This window comes from Chinchilla lanigera, unplaced genomic scaffold, assembly GCF_000276665.1.
Source record: "Chinchilla lanigera isolate Chin_1 unplaced genomic scaffold, ChiLan1.0 scaffold00004, whole genome shotgun sequence".
Taxonomy (NCBI): Eukaryota; Metazoa; Chordata; class Mammalia; order Rodentia; family Chinchillidae; genus Chinchilla; species Chinchilla lanigera.
In genome coordinates, this window is record NW_004955405.1 from 39,094,203 (window position 1) to 39,107,920 (window position 13,718).

General features: G+C 57.7%; 1 protein-coding gene across 2 annotated transcripts in view; it reads left to right on the forward strand.

Annotated features, from left to right (window-relative positions):
* The window catches only part of Chst11 (carbohydrate (chondroitin 4) sulfotransferase 11), a gene marked incomplete at its 5' end in the record, with an annotated part of 149,085 nt that overhangs the window by 109,157 nt on the left and 26,210 nt on the right, over positions 1-13,718 (forward strand).

A 13,718-nucleotide genomic window follows, 5' to 3' on the forward strand; every position in this document is an offset into this window, starting at 1 on the left:
GTTATGATGAAATCTGTAACACCCCACTTGTCTCAACCATCCCTCGCCCGGGGCTCAGCCCTTAGGGTTTGGCGAATCTTGAGCCCAGTGTTTGTGCCTGCAGATTCGGGCAAGTGGGTCCCTTGGACAACAGACAGGGGGCGCAGGACTGGGCACGGCAAGCTCACCCTGGAGGTCGCCTTCAAGGTCGGGAATTCTGTGACGAGGCTGCTGCTGGTGCGGGCGGCGCTGGCAGAGAATTCGCAGTTCATCCTCCTTCACCCTCGCTGCCGTACAAACACCCAGTCCGCACAGACTTCTGCCGAGCTAACCTCACTGATGGTGCCCTGTGTCAAGGAGCGGTGTCCCTCGGGTGCAGTCGGCACCTCGCATGCTCACAGTCTCTAGGGCAGAAAGGAGGGAGCCAGGCAGCTGTCCTGCTTTTTCCTACCAGTGGGTCAGCTCCGCATGGACTGGAGCTTGGTGTGGAGCTTGATCTGATCCTGCAATGTGGGAAGATCGGGCTGCCTGGTGCTCCGGGTCCTGTACGCCGCAGGCTCCCTCTGAGAGCAGCGGTGAGAACCCGGCCAGTGTGGGGGGCTGGGGCCCCAGGAGCCACAAAGCTGTGTCCTGCGTCCTGAGATCAAGGGGAGCCACCGACGGTGATCCTGTTCCTCTCATCAAAGTCTGAAATCCACAGTGCTCCCTGGTCTGAAAGTTTTGGGCGCAAGGCTGCAGTAGAAATGCCCACACCTGATCTCCTGTGATGCGTCTCGGTCCGGAGTGAGGCCCACTGACAGTGCTGTGTGAAGTAAGTCACCTCCGTAGGCAGATAACGACCTTCGTGTTTAGGCCGGGTCCCACCCCAAGACGTCTCCTGACGTATGTGCAGGCGCCCGCCCCCTCTAGAAATTGAGACTCTGGAACACCGTCCTGAGCGTCTTAGATAAGGGGTGCTCAGCTCGTGGGTGTTGATTAGCCATTACCATGACTCCTAGTTGTTAATCTGACCTTTGTGGGTTTTTTCCGGGACCCCCTGCTGGGGACTCCACTACCAGTTCACCTCGAGGTTCAAAGCCACCCACTCAGCCATCATCAGATTAATTTCTAAACTAACCTCCAACTCTGTGCTCCTTGCTTGTTCGCATTTAAAACATTAATACCGGATGTGAGAGACCTGATTTGCAGTTTGGCAGCCGTTCACGTGAACATGATCGGTGAGTTTCCGTGAAAAAGGCTAACACGAGCCAGGAGTGTGACACCCGGCGCTTTCGTTCAGACGCGGTGTGCGCATGCGTGCGCGCCTGCGTGCGGGGTTTAGTTAGCGGCCCTGCGCATTTCTCGTGTCGAAGGCCGTCCAGCGACCTGCCCCACCCCACCCCGCAAGTCTTTGAGAAGGAAAACACTTCCAACAAACTACTACCTTGCAGCCCCAAGAAAGCGGGCACGGGTCCAGGCCGGGGGATGAGCAGCCTGGAGCCCCGTACGGCCTCCCCGCTGTGCGGGGCTGGTCCTTTGGGGACGCCCGACCTGCGTCCTTGCGCTGCACCCCAGCCTCTACCTCGAACTTTCTGGTGCATCTGGATTCCTCCCGAGCCCTGCGCTGGCTCGCCGGCCGGCTTTCTGTCCTGGGCGCCTCCCGCTCCGCAGGCGCTCCGCAGGTGTCTTGGGGGTGCCCTTCACCTTACTGGTTGCAGACAGGCAAATTCAGGTCTCACCCTCTTTCTGCCCCTCTGTCTGCGCTGGCAGAGGCGCTGAGTCCTGGGCTTATGCAGTAGCTGACATCAGACTAGGAGCAGGACGGCCCTGGGCCTCAGTCTCCCCCTCTGTGGAGGAGGCACAAGGTGCCCGCTCAGCAGCCCTCGGCGGCGCCCAGGACCCGGCGCCGCCACGCTGGGCTCGGTCCCCCCTGCCCACCCTGACTCTGCAGAGCCTCGTGGTGGCTTGGAGACCCTGAGCGCCGCTCCCAGCTTGATGTTTGCGGAGCAGTGAGACCAGAGCTTCGGTTTAGATTTGGACGAGAAGAGCGGCTGCCGAGCAGACTCACAGCGGCCCCGAGCACGGACAGCGACTGTCTCGGCCGGATGAGGAGTCTGACTGCACCAAGGCAGGCCGCCCTCCGACGTGGGCTGGGCTCCCGCAGGTGGCGGCTGCTGCCCTGTCCCAGGCCCCAGGGTCCAGGGGATCACCAGGAGGAGCGGACGCAGCGGAGCAGGACGCCTGTCCTCTTGGCAAACAAGCCCTCCTTGCCGGCCAGGGAGCCCGGCCCAGTGCACACATCCAGGGTACTTTAGAGACTGCTTTGCAACCTGGGTGTTTGCTGGGTGCCGCTCAGCCGTGTCAGGCAGGTGCAGACTCCAGAGGCCCAATACCCAGCCTAGCAAGGGCCCTCTTCCCGTCTGGGACAAAGCAGCCAGAGCCGCTGGGGGCACTGAGGCTGCTGGGTGTGGTGTCTTGCTGAGGCCCCAAAGCTGGCCCAGCTGGTCCTGGTGGGAGAGGGGCTGTGCCCTCCTCAGACCATGCCCACCCGTACCCTAGTGAGTCAGTCCCTCTCATTTCAGTCGGTCTGTTGGCCCTGGGCCTAATGATTACACAGGGGCTTGGTTTCCTTTATGAAAATGTTTTGGGCCCAGCGTGGTGGCACACACTTGTAACCTCAGCACTTGAGAGGCTGAGGCAGGAGGATCCCCACAAGTTCAAGGCCAGCCTAGGCTACGTAGTAAGACCTTATCTGAAAAAAAAAAAAAAAATAGGGGTGGGAGTTTAAAAACACATAACGTACAACTCATCGTCTCAGCATTAACTGTTGTACAACAGATCTCCTGAATGTGTTCACCCTGCAAAACAAAACTACAGCCAGCGGAAGGCAGTTTCCCTCCTTGTCCCCCGCCACCCTGGTGATGCACGGTGGAAGGCTGCCCCTGCCAGTGAGACAGTCAAACTCAGAGCCGCACTTGTCTGTAATCCCAGCACTCTGGAGGCTGAGGCAGGAGGATTGCGAGTTTGAGGCCAGCCTGGCCTACACAGTGAGACCCTGTCTCAAAACAAAGCAGGACAAAAGTTCCCTTCCTCACAGCCACAAGCACTTACGGGGTGTTGATACATGGAGTTCTTTGCCAAAGGAAAAGGACAGCGTGCTGGGAAAGACCTCCAGGGGCCGCCCGATCGAACTTTGTCTTAAGAAAATGGTAGGAAACTTGATGGAAAAAGGAAAAAGTTGCTTAGGCCTGCAGGGTTGGTGACAGTGCCGCTGTGCTGTGTCCCCACTGCGGGTGCAGACCCCGCTTCCACACTGACTGGCCTCCCCCCTGACCCAGCGTCCTGCGGGGGGCATTGGTCTAGGTTCTGGAAGCCTCTTTCCTTCGCTGTACACAGTCATTTCCATCTCCAGGAGAGGAACACAAGGAAAAACTGTAATGGCTCCTCTCCCTCCGCCCGATGACCCACATTTTATGTTATTGCCCGTGGCCAGTGTTACAGGTACAGGAGTCTCCTGTCCACAGGAACACGGCCCATATTTATTTATTTACTTACTTACTGGGTTTTTGTGGGGATTTTTTGGTACCGATGAATCGAACTCATGACCTCAGGCTTGTCAGGCAAGCGTTTATGCCACTGAGCTATATCCCCAGCCATTTATTGTTTTTTTGAGACAGGTCTTGCTGTGTAGCCTATGCTGGCCTTGAACTTACTGCAATCCTCTTGCCTCAGCCTAGTGAGTGCTGGGATTACAGGTGTGTACTGCCACACCCAGTCTGAGGAGGACATTATTAAGTAAATAAGGGTTAATAAGGGTAAATAAGGGAAATAAGGGTTATGTGGACACAAGTACTATTCCACTGCAATGGTTATCTGACAAGGGAGCGGGGGTGCTAAGTGACAGCTGGGTGGGTAGCATACACCGTGTGGACGCGCTGGTCAAAGGGACAGTGCTCATCCCAGGGAGGGCGAACTGAGTGGCACAAGATTTCACCACACTTCCCAGGACAGTGCACAATTTAAAACTTAAAAATTCTCTGGAATTCTCCTTGTAGCGTTTTCGGGCTGAGGGTGATGTCTGTGTGAGCCTGGCTGGGCCCAGCTGATGTCCTCAGTGCCAGGCATGGCTGACCAACACCGAAAAGCTGCTTGCAGAGGAGGGCACTGGCAGGGCTTTGGGGACCACCTCTCCTCCCAGGGGCAGCCTTGGGGGTGCAGCCCCTTCCTTCGTACCCAGCAGATGAGATGAGACCCCTGCTGCTCCGCTGCCCACCTCCTGCTCCTCCCCTGAAGAGCACTGCGAACTTCACAGCTTGCAGAGTCGGCAGGAACCGCCCCAGATTGCTGCTCTTTGTGCACCCGGGTGCCCGCGTGTCAGGACACAGCCACGCGGTGCCGGCCGCCCGAGCAGGGCCGCGTCCTCATCCCGGGGCCTGCGATGGACGCAGATGCAGTCGGGAGGGTCCTGGGGCAGTGTTGTGTGTCGGGGACGCGCGGAGGGCTGCTCAATGAGCAGCTGTGTCCGCGTCTGCCTTGGCTCGCTCAGGCGGCGCGGCCGGAACACAGACGAGCTTTATTTCCCTGCCGTGCGCAGAGGGGAGCTTGCAGGCAGCGGGGGGACAGAGTGGCAGTGTTCGGGATGCAGCCGCCTTCCTGGGTACTTTTCCACCCGCAGCCTGCCGAGGCCCGCTGGCCTGGACGCACTTTTGGGGGGTGGGTGCCCACAGGGCCCATCCTGTGTGTCCTGGCCCCAGCACAGTAGTGGGCGGGGCCCGGGACCTGCAGATGGGGACTCCAGGCCCCGGGTGGGAGCGTCACTGCCTGCACGCCATCCCCTGCCGTGTCTGTCACGAATTTCTCCTCCTCGTTAAGACACCAGGGCAGGGACCCCACGGCAACTTGAGCATCTCTGTGAAGTCCCAGCTCTACACACAGTTCTGAGATCCGGGGTTAGGACTTTGACATGTGAATAGGAGACACAGGGTCTAACTGGAGACAGGGAAGCAGCCCTGGGCAGCCTGGGCTTCCGGAGGACTGATGGTTTGCCTCCCGGCTTCCTCTCCACCCGCCCCCCCGTGCGCCCCAGAGCCCCAGCATCTGTGTCCGGCTGACACCGTGAGAACCGCCCTTGCAGTCGCTGCCTGGGGACCAGGCCCGTGGTGGGTGTTTCTGGTTCATTCACTCCTGTAACCTCCCGGGGTCACGGGGTGACAGCGCTGTTGTCATTCCACCGCAAAGCCAGGGCCGGAGGCACAGGAAGGTTGTGTCACCTGTGCTAGACCACACAGCAGTAAGCCATCGGGCTCTCTCTTGGTGGCCTGGCCATCGAGGGTCCATTAATTATAAGCTGCTTCTCCGATTAGTACATCTAATGCTGGCATCCCTGAGCCTCTTAACCAGGCTTCATGTTCATCCCACCCGGGAGGCTGAGGCAGGAGGATTACAGCAAGGTCCAGGCCAGCCTGGCCACTCAGTTCTGGCTCCATGCTGGTACTGCAGGTGAGAGCACGGGTCCTGGGTTCTGTGCCTCTGTGTCTTCGTCTGTCGGCTGTGTGACCTGAGCGACCTCTCTGTGCCGTGTGAACTTCGCTCACTGGTGGAGTGGGATTGACAGTGCCGTGGCTCTTTGGGGAAGGTCACAGGTGTCTGTGATATTTCACCTTTTCCCACGAACGCTGAGCGTGGCTGCCGGAGTCAGGGATGCAGCAAGGCAATGGAGGCCATTTTCTGCAGTGGAACCAACCGAGAGTGGCATTATTCCCAGTCGTGTCTGTGTCAGTCACTGGCTGTGCGTTAGGTTTGTCAGGTTGGTATAAAACGAGGATACTGTCATTGTGGTGTTTGTTCTGTTTTGTTTTTGAGACCGTCTCAGTATATATTTCCAGTTCTCCTTGAGCTTTCAGGAATTCTCCTGCCTCAGCTTCCCAAGTTCTGAGATTACGGGCGTGTGCCACCTGCAAGTTTGACACTTTTTAATGTAGCTGCTGGGAAGTGTAAGATTGCACACGTAGCTCACAGTCGCCTGCCGCTGGGCTGGACCAAGGCTGCTGTGAGATGCGGCTCACCTTAGAGTAGCTGTTCACAGCACAGCTCCTGACGCAGCTCTGATTATCTCATGATGTCTTCTTATCCCGAGGTCCCCTGTCCACACCAGATAGGGGGTGCTGTGCTCAGGGAGCTCTGGGCCCCGCTGGCCGGCTGGGTGTGACACCGCCTCTGCCTCCTGTGCGGGCAGCCACACGCCCAGCCCGAGGGAAAACACCACCCCAGCGCGCAAGTTTCTCCTGTTCCCAAGGCCGTAGAGAATCCAGCTCTGTGCAGAGGACATGAAGGCTCGCTTCATGAGCCAGAGGAGGCCGTGAAAGAGATCTCTGTGCTCAGGCAGGAGAGATGGGCCCAGGGAAATTTCCACCAGGTTGGTGCCCCTGGCCAGCGGCGGCTTCTCACGGAGGGCCCCGGGAGATGGGAAACACCATCCCCAGAAGAGAAACTCAAGCCCGGCTCTCACGAGTGAGGCGCATCTGATGCTCCCCTGGGGCCTCGGGGTGGAGGGACTGAGCCCGGCTCCACAGCAGCCTTGACCAATCCCAGGCCAGGGCCTGGGCGAGGACTGCCGTCCGAGGAGGCTGTGGCGGGAAGGGTCCCCGGCAGGTCCACGTCTGAGGCCTTCTGTTTGGGTCGCTGTGCTTCTCATCCTCCCGTGAGGTCTCCATGCTGGGGGGACGGCTTGGTGTTCAGGAGACAAGAGCCTCAGCAACAGCCATAGCGGGACTGCCCTGCGGTGCCCTCCTGTCCCCTCTGCGTGCAAGCCTGTGATGTCGCCAGGTAGAGCGGCATCCGTGTACCACCGCCCACGGCCCTGCGTAGCTGGGCTTGAGCGCTGATGGCTTCCGGAGACTCAGTTTTCCCACCTGTACAGATGTAAGGAGGGGCGCCTAACGGAAACGTAAACCTGGACAATCGTGGGACTGTCTGAAGTCGCTGGGCGAAGTGACACATGGGACAAGCAGCCACGGTGGGAGGCGTGAGGCCCCTCCTGGGTGGCTCCCGGGGGTTCACCTCCATCTCGCCCTCTGCTAGCTGGGGCAGCAGGAATCGAGGTCCTCCTGTCCACGGCGGTGGGTGCCGGGCTCCCAGGCCACCTGCAATGTCCCCTCTGTAGAGTGGTCTACAGGGAAGGGTTCTCTCCTATGCCAGTGTGGAATTTGGATAAAATCTTCCAGAAGTTGGAGAGGACAAGTGTCTGTATGTCCTTGCCTTTTTGGAAGGCACCTGCTTTTTTCTATTTGTGGCAGGACTAGAACATGGCATCTTGGCAAAAACGAGCAGTTCCTTTTAATTAAACATCCTGAGTGTCCCACTGAGGGATGACTCAGCCAGCCCCATATGGATGGCGGTGGAGGAGACAGAGACATTTTAACGGAAATACCAGCTCAGATGCTGGTGGGTTAGCCAGAGTCAGGGGTCCCCATTGCTAACAAGTGCTCAGCTCATCATCCGATCTGTGTGTGTGTGTGTGTGTGTGTGTGTGTGTGTGTGTGTGTGGTCCTTTGACCGTGGTGCCACGCTGGAAGCAAGTCACAGAGAAATGGACTGGGGTTGAGATTTGGAGTCAAGGGTCAGCACCACTTCTCACTAGCTGTGTGCCCCTGTGTAGCTATATAACCTCTCTGGGTCCTGGATTACTTACCTTAGAAACTGGAAATCATCACAACTCTACCATCACCATGGGATGATTGTGAAACCTAGTAACTCAGTTTTTAAGGGACAAAGTGCTAAAGTACATCCCTATCCTTATTATTTGATTTGCGTAAATACTAGTGGGTTTTCCAAATGATGACTTAAATTTTTTCAGATGATACCAAGCGTTTCAAGGTGATTTTCCAACCTTGCAACCAAATACTGATCACGTTTGCTTTCTGGCGTCAGAAATGTGGATTTCTCCCGTCCTTTTTGCCCAACATGTAAGGGATCCGAGCTCGCCAAGGTACCAGATGGCGGACCAGGAGCTCTTCTGAGAAGAAAGAAAAAGCTCTTTGAGAAACTGCCCATACGGAGTGTTTACTTAATGTCAGAGGAGGAGGGTCTGCTTTTGTTTTCTAGGTGTAATGCAAGTAGAGTGTATTGCTCCTAGAGCTTTTAATTGGTTTACTAATACTTTTTATAGCTTCTTATTTTAATGTTTACAGGCCCCCAGAGGCTGAAATTTACTGACATCGGCGAAGGGGTTGATAAATGATTTAGTTGAAATAGCAAGACTGGAGGCATTGTGTGAACTAGAAATTGGGCCGCGGAGAGCCACTAATTTATTTAATGTGATTCAGGTCGTGCAGCTGTTCGTCACCGTAGCCTCAGGGAGAGCAGACATCAACTGTCCGCCATTCAGCAGGGGTCCCCAGGGGATCGGAAGGCGCCAGGTGAGATCTGGCCTGGGTTCGGCAGTGTGGTGAGGACTCTGTCCTCCCATGTGTGAGTGACACTTGTGGATTGTCCGTGCGTGGGGAAGAAAAGACATTGGCCTCACGGCACTTCAGAGCGGCGATGGCATGTCCGCCCCTCACCGGGGTGGAGTCCCTCTAACATTTCTTTCCACTTGTGACAGAGGTTGAATCTGATCTTCAAGGCTGATTCCAGGGGCCTTGGTTTGCTGTTAGTCACCCCCCAACATGGAGGAGGTGGGTCCCAGGATCCCCACGGTGCCCCCGAGATGGAGCATGCGCACGTGCCCTACCTAAGAAGGCGCAGGGTTTGCGTCCAGCCTGTGCACCTGCTCCCGCGTGCTTTCACTGGTCTCCAGGTTACTTAGAACACTCAGTGCAGTGCAGAGGTAAATACTCAGCCGGTGTTGTCTAGGGAGTAATGTCAAGAAAACAGTGCGCGTGCTGTGCAGAGGCAGTGTTTCTGACATGCTTTTGACCCCCAGTTGGTTGATCCGCAGATAGGGAACCCGCAGATAGGGAACCCACAGATAGGAAAGGCTGATGGTGCTTTTTCTTCCCTGGCACAGAGATTTCTTTGCAATTAAAAATTTTTTCTATTACGAAAGAGATACATGTTTATGACACAAAATATGAAAAATACACAAAAGTGAAATAAAGTAGAAATCACCAGCAATGCGCCCCCTCCCTCCCCCCCGCCAAGAGATAAACACCCTGAACTTCCTTCCTGACGTTTCTCTGTTCGGTGTTGTTGTGGTTTTAGAACTGGGACACACATGGTCTGTGTTGCTCGGTGATTTGCTCTATGCCGGTGCCCATTCTGTGCAGTTTTCTTCCTGGTATTTGGTGACTGGACTGGTGTTGGGGGCTGGTGCAGACACACCCCGATAAAAAGCGTCTCCCTGAGAATGGCTCCCTGGCCACCCTGCCCATGCGGAGGGGCAAGGCTGGCTGCCGCTGTGCCTTCCTTTGGGGTGCTCCGATGTCACTTCAAGGGTGCTGACGTAATACAGATGCCTGCCCCCTGTGCCTTAGCCCATGTAGGATGCCATTCTTAATGAGTTCCTAAGAGGGACTTTGTTACGCCTTCTTTTCATCCCTTCTTCCATCCATCCATCCCGCCACCATTTCCCCCCGTCTTTCTGTCTCTCCATCTACCCTTCTATTCATGCATCTGTCCTTCCATCTATCTGTTCTTCCTTCCGTCTTTCCTTCCTTCCACCCATCTACCCGCCCATCTATCCACCCATGCACCTACCCACCCACTCATCTGACAACCCACCCATCCATCCACCCACCCATCCATCCACTCACCTATCCACCCATCCATTCATCCACCCATACATCTACCCACGCATCCACCCACCTGCGCATCCATCCACCCATCCGTGCATCCACCCACCCATCCACCTACCCACCCATCCATCCACCCACCCATCCACCCACACACCCACCCATCTGTCCACCCACCCATCCATCCACCCACCCATCCATCCACTCACCTATCCACCCATCCACCCATACATCTACCCACACATCCACGCACCTGCCCATCCATCCATCTTCCTATCCATCCTCCCACCCACCTACCCATCCATTCACTCATCCATCCACTCATCCATCCATTCTTTCTTCCATCTTTCCTTCCTTCCTCCCTACCTTCCTTCCTTCCTTCCTTCCTTCCTTCCTTCCTTCCACCTTCCTTCCACCTATCCACTCATCTACCCCCCCATCCACCCCCCATCTGTCCGTCCATACATCCACCCATCCGTCCTGCATGTTGAGCAACTAGGCTGTGCCGGGCGTTGTGTTTGGTGCTAAAGCTGCAGGGTCTGTGATGCAGGCCCCATTCTCTGCGGTCCAGTCCACCATGAGTCACGTCTCCCAGCTGTGGCCCTTGCTGTCCATCCCTGATGCTCCCGACACCAACAGCCCGCCACTCACTCGGAGACCGGGAGACGAACCACACGTGACAGCCGAGGGCGAAACAGCAGCAACATCTTTTACAAAGCTGTTTCTCAACCCAGCTGTTGTGTATCTCATATTTCAAAGAAGAATGAGGATGGTGACAACAATTTTTATTACTGTTCACAGTTTTATTTTTCTACGGGTGGTCTTCTTAGGTCTGGGAGGAGACAGCATGGCTGTTCTGTTTAGATCTGAGCACATTTCTGTCCCTCGTGGTTCGTTCTAGAGAAGCCCGCCTCTGTGAAAAGGTAAGATTTATTTCTGCCAGTAAAACAGAAGGCGGAGTGTGGCCCAGGGGGTGGCAGGAGGAGGTAGCCGGAGCGGGGAGGCCGGCTGGGGTGGACGCGCTCCCCGCAGCGCTGTCTGGGGAGGCGGCCGCTGTGTCTGTGGCGCTTTCTGACTTCCTAGGACTGCTGGAGATTTGGAAGGAAGTCATTCTTGCAGCGGCCTGATGAAGCCCTGCAGTTTTACATGAGCCATTTATGAAGCTGCAGAACTGTTTCGGGGAAATATTTCCATGTCCCCAACTTAGGCCCATTTATTGCATTCACGGCACTCGGTGTGTGGCTTTTTTAAAGATGCCAAGATGTATTTAATAACCTGAACCCCGAGGCAGACCGTGAGGGCTGATGATAAACGGAACCTGGCGTCGCCTGTGCTGTGCGTGGAAAGACCGGCCCCGGCCCTGCCACAGGCCTGGGGACCCGCCCGGTGCCCCCGCCGTGAGCACCGTCACCGCGCCCTCCTCCTGGCTCTGCCCCCCTGCCGTGCAGAGCAGGTCAATGGTGAGGTTGAGACCGGCATCTGACGTGTAGCTCCACCCCGTTCGTTATTCGCTGTGCGTCTTTGCCCAGGCTACTGTTCTTCTCTGGGCTTTTTTCTTGGCTTTTGTTGTCGGGGAAGTGTGAGGCAGAGGCTCTCCATGTAGCTGAAACTGGCCTTAAAGTCACAGGTAGCCCAGACTGACCTCGAACTCCCAGCAATCCTCCTGCCTCAGCCTCCTGAGTGCTGGGGTTACAGGCGTGCGCCACCACACCCGGCTTTCTGGGCTTATTTCTACATCTGTAAAAGGCAGGCGTTAACTAACAACATTTACCTCAGGATTTGGGGGGAAATCGAGCTTTGGGCAGAACAAGACATAGCCAAGGAGGAAGAAGGTAACGCTAACTTCGAGACGTTTAAAGTCGTAGCGGAGTCCAGCGCGTCTCGCTTCAGGCTGTGGCACCTGGACCGGGGCCCGGGGCAAACGTCCTTCTCCTCGCCCCCTCCTGCAGTCACACAGCATGTGCAGAGCTGGCAGCGGACGACTGCGAAAATCGTCTCCGAGGGCAAGCTCCGGGTACCAGGACAGGCCGCCGCTCCGTCTGCCTGCAGAACGCCAGGGCTGTTTCCCTCAAACTTTCCGAAAACAGTTCAGCTTTGGGTCGAAGCAAGAATAGAGGAGTTTAATAAAGGGAGAGTTTTCGTTTGTTTGTTTTTCCAAAATACCACACAGAGACCAGGGGCTCTCGGGAAAGTGCAGCGGTGCCTGCGGCCCGCCCTGCGCCAGGCTGCAGTGAGCCGGGGCCCCTCTCCTCCTCCTTCTGGGGACCCTGGACTTTTGTTCCTCGCTTACATCCGTCTGCACGCTGAATGGAGAATGCCCAATTATTGAAGAATACCCCGGGATGAGATAATGTGGGTGTCCTGCCGCACGGCTGTTCAGATGCAGTCCTCCAGGCTCGAAATGCCTGAAATAGAGACTTTGCACTGAAATACAATAGATGGCTAACAAACGGCGTTGATTACAGAGCGATGGAGCGGGCGAGGGCACCGGAAGCGCAGTGGAGCTGGAGCTTGGGGGCCGGTGGGGGCGGGAGGAGGGGGTCCCCTGTGTGCGCCCACAGTTCCACATCCCACGCGCAGCCGGGTCTGGGGGAAGGACAGGCCATTGCCCCATATTCTCCCCGAAACTGGGCTGAAGGCTCCTCCTCCACAGGCCTGGCCAGCACCAGGCGCCTCTAAGGTTCCCGCATGCCAGGCGAGCTGGTGCCCGCGGCTGCTTCCAAGGCAGAGCACGCGTGCGTCTGCGGTCCTCAGCTCTGCGTTCTGCTCGTTCTCTGACCGCGGGCGAGCCATGAGTTTTCATGGGCCTCGGTTTCCTCGTCCATGCAGCAAGGACATCGGGGTCCCCCACAGAGGGCTGTGAGCATTGAGGGAGGTGCTGTGTCACCTTCTCAGCGCCCCGGGTCCCCTGAGTCACCCAGGACCCCGGGGCAGCTGGAAGCCCCTGGGGGTGGGTGTCTGCCCGCGCTCCTTCTCAGGAGCTGGGTCTCTGGGCTTTGGGCCCAGTGCCCTTTACCGCTGCAGACCGCGTGACCCTGAGCTCCCGGGGTCCTTGTCTCAGCAAGAACCCAAGGAAGGGTCGGGCCCCCCAGGGATGAGAGGAGGTGAGGGCCGGCACAGAGAGACTCCCATAGCCTAGCGCGAGTCCTCTTCGCCTCCTGGCGTCTTCCTGACACCCCGGGGACGGCGCGGGCTGGGCGTCCTCTGAGGCTCCCCACGGGGAGCGTGTGTCAGCCTCCAGGTTCACAGGAGGCGCGGTGACACAGACGCCCGCGCTGGGGGACCCAGGGTGCCTGCCCTGAGGGACAGGGGACGTCGGCACAGAGGTGTTTATCTTCCCAGGCTGGGGGCAGCCTGGCTGGCCACAGCGGAGGCATGGCGGGGCCTCGGCCTGCCCGCCCGCCTGTCTGTGCACACACTCTGGTCCTGGCACCTGCAGTCCCCTGTGGGGACAGTGCCAACACCCAGCAGCGGCCCCGCGGTGCGTGGGTCCCAGAGCCAGCGCGGCCGTGGGGGTGTGGCTCAGCCCTGCCTTTCCCCCCCGGCTGTCTGGGCCAGGAGCGCGGAAGTCCCAGCCCTGCTTGCCCAGCCTGCGCCCGCCCGCAAGCCGGGCTGCACAATCGCCCTGTGTCCTCGCCAGCCAGCTGGGCCGCTGTCCCTGGGTGTTCTCCTGCCCCCGCCCGCCGGCTGCACGCCCTCCCGTGTCCCCTCTGAACGGCCACAGTCGGGAGCCTGTTTCCACGCTGGGAACAGGAGCGCGGGCTTTAACTGCGCTGGATAATTTAAGGTATTTATCGCTATTTGGAGAGCGCTGCCTGTTTGGAGCCCGTTCCCCTCCAGCTTTCAGAAACTGTGCAAGCGATGTTTTTGCTCTGAGAAGGAAGCGCTGGGTCCCCCCGCTGCCCCCGGCTGGATCCGGACACGGCCCCTCCAGGCTGAGGGGTGGGGTTCCCTCCTCATTCACGCAGGCTGTGCGGCCAGGGACAGCGGGCGCCCCCGTCTAGGCCCTGGTGGGCCATGCACCCGCTC